Source organism: Halyomorpha halys, unplaced genomic scaffold, assembly GCF_000696795.3.
Source record: "Halyomorpha halys isolate HHAL.00 unplaced genomic scaffold, Hhal_1.1 Scaffold326.1, whole genome shotgun sequence".
NCBI lineage: Eukaryota > Metazoa > Arthropoda > Insecta > Hemiptera > Pentatomidae > Halyomorpha > Halyomorpha halys.
The window spans coordinates 786,770-789,436 of record NW_027106117.1 but is presented as its reverse complement, the minus strand read 5'-3'; the positions used below and the strand labels follow the sequence as shown (position 1 = coordinate 789,436).

Sequence of the window (2,667 nt, the reverse complement as noted above, 5' to 3'; positions counted from 1 at the left end):
ATATATCTTTGTTATTTTGTAAAATAAATTGGTCAAAGTGGTTTGGCAAGTCGGTAAATAGTGTTTCTCCAGAAGGAGTAAAGCTTTCCTATAAAACTAGACAGTTTGATTAAAGGTATAGTAATTGTTTAATTATCCAAGTGAAGTTCGCATTTTTTATTATATAAAAAATATATTAACTCTAATGTTTAGTAATGTATTCTTCATTATATGCTACTGCCAAAGTTTGATAAAAATTGTAATTTAAAAAAAAAAATGTTTTACCCATATAAATTTAAAAAATAAAGCCAGGAAAGACAAAACAGGCTTTAAAATAAAACCAATCTAAATAAAATAAAATAACATAGTGACTTCATTATGATCTGTTTATTTTGGAAGAATACAAATATGCTTTCCGGCTTTAGTTTATGTAAAAACTGTTTTTAAATAGAAATGTATCAACTTATCGAAAATTAAACATTTTGAAACTAAGGGTCAGGTAGTTAATTTTTTATAGCTTTAGGAAATATTTTTTCGTTTTTATTTTTTATATAACATGTTAAATTCCTATTCTTATTGGTTTAAAAAAATAATAAATTTTTACTTGTTTCCTTTTGTGATATGTTTGTAAAATTTATTATTATAAAAAAAAAGGGGGGGGAAACAAAAACAAAACATCTTGTTATTTCTTTGTGCTCCCCTCTAAACAAGTAAAGTAAATTATTATTTTAGAAAAAAAATATTTTTTGTTACATATTTTCATTTTAGGGCTTTTACAAACGGCTAGTATACTAAAAGGGCAATTATTAATAGAACGGTAAACTTTTTTTTCATCAGTGTATGTGGTTTTTATTATAATACATATTGTTTTTAAAAATCATCGGTTAGTGAAAGGAGAAAAAATAGATAAATTATAACATTTACAAAATTAGTATTAAGAGAAAATTATGAAAGAGGTGTTGCGATAATGTTGACAATGAACAATGTGTTTAAAATTGGAATAAAAACGTTATTTTAATTTAATGCAATTTTTGTAGTCAATTATAACTTTAGTTTTATTTGGTTACATTCCTACATTTATTTTTTTTATTTTATAAATTACCGAGAGATATTAATATATAGTATATATTAATATAGTAGTAATAAAGCAAAAAGATTTTGAAAAACTTTTTAAAAAATCCTACAAGAATCGCCCAGCTTCGTCAGGGCTAATCCTGATATAAAAAGGTTAGGACTGATGATCAGGATGAGGATTTTTACATTAGGGTTAGCCCTGACAAAGTCTTGCAAAGTGGGGTGAAACGTTGGTTAACATTAAATAGTTTTTCTATTCTGGAATTTTTTTTTTTTTTGGAAATGTGATTATATGGTTAATATGGTTCATTCATAAAGAAACATTAATTTTAAATTTCACAATACATTAAAATTAGACATATCAATAAGGGGGTAATAAAACAAATATAATAAACTTGTTGATATGGTCCAAAGAGGTAATGTCCAATATAGCATTGGTTTGTGCTACAGAGATAGATGAATGCGCTAATAGTGAAAGACAATAAATTAAATAATTTATTGTAAAACAATTTTGAACTATGATTATATAGATGACATGACATCAATAGGGAAATTGAAAATATGTGGTAAATATGACTACAAGAATTTTAAATATACATATATAGCATAGATAAAAATTGTTAATAAGAATGACTAACTTAATTTTAGATTGGAGGAAGATAGAACCCCCTGGGTTTTGTTATTGTTATCGGGCCCTGAAGAAGCCCTGCAAAATGGGAGAAAACGGTTAGCAATTAATAGTTTTCTTTTACTATTTTGATACCTTTAATGACCGCCACCAGGACTTTCTTCCTCCAATCTACTTCATGGTTAAATGTCTTCTTTCAACTTAATTTTAGGATTGAAAAGGTGCATGAGTATGGGACAATCGTCCCGAAATGTTGTGCAATGAAAAATATAGAATAGATTATATTCATCTTGGAAGTTTTTTCACCTCAAAAATTTTAAAAAGTTTTGTCTACCCCTTTGTACCTTTATTGAAAGGCACCCGGACTATCCTCCTACAATTAGTAAATGAAATTTGGTCTGCCGGCTTCTGGTCTTATAATTACTAAGACAAATTTTGGCTTTTTACTGCATATTTTAACAATACATACCACATATTGTAAGGCAGTTTACTCAATGCTTCAGGTTTATATAAAGTATAGAATTTAGACTTTGATTGCCACCTATCGTCATCAAGTAGTCAGATCTTAACACCCTTGCTGCCTTTTATTGAAGAATCTTCTCCAAGCATAAGAATAAGTACATAAATAAAAAATTGGAACTATTTTATGCATTGGTGACTCACTGATATTTGTTCCCAGAGCGGACGGTTTTACAACGACAGACTTAAACGCGGTAGCGTAGACAAAGAGATGAGCTGGACGTATGCCCAAGTCGAGGGCCCTAGACGCCGGCATCTGTCGCTTCCATTCACACACTGCCACTCGTATCTTGATACCGCCAGCGGTTTTATTGCACCTCATGCTAAATAAAACCTTCTCCTCTGTTATCGGTTCAATAAATTGCGTCATTAAAAATCTTTATGGCGGCTTAGCGAAGCTCCTCATAAAATATTCCCTTTATAAAACGTGTTAATAAAGGCTATAACTGTTATGAATGCGTTTTAAT

The 2,667-nt window shown here is 29.0% G+C and overlaps 1 long non-coding RNA gene across 1 annotated transcript in view; it reads right to left on the bottom strand.

The window, feature by feature from the left end:
• LOC106681310 (uncharacterized) overlaps positions 1-2,467 on the bottom strand; it is an 8,056-nt gene extending 5,589 nt beyond the window's left edge. The window contains exon 1 of the long non-coding RNA XR_001343231.2: positions 2,345-2,467. This is a non-coding gene — a long non-coding RNA (uncharacterized lncRNA). The remainder of the gene's footprint in view (positions 1-2,344) is intronic.
• Positions 2,468-2,667: the final 200 nt, after the last annotated feature.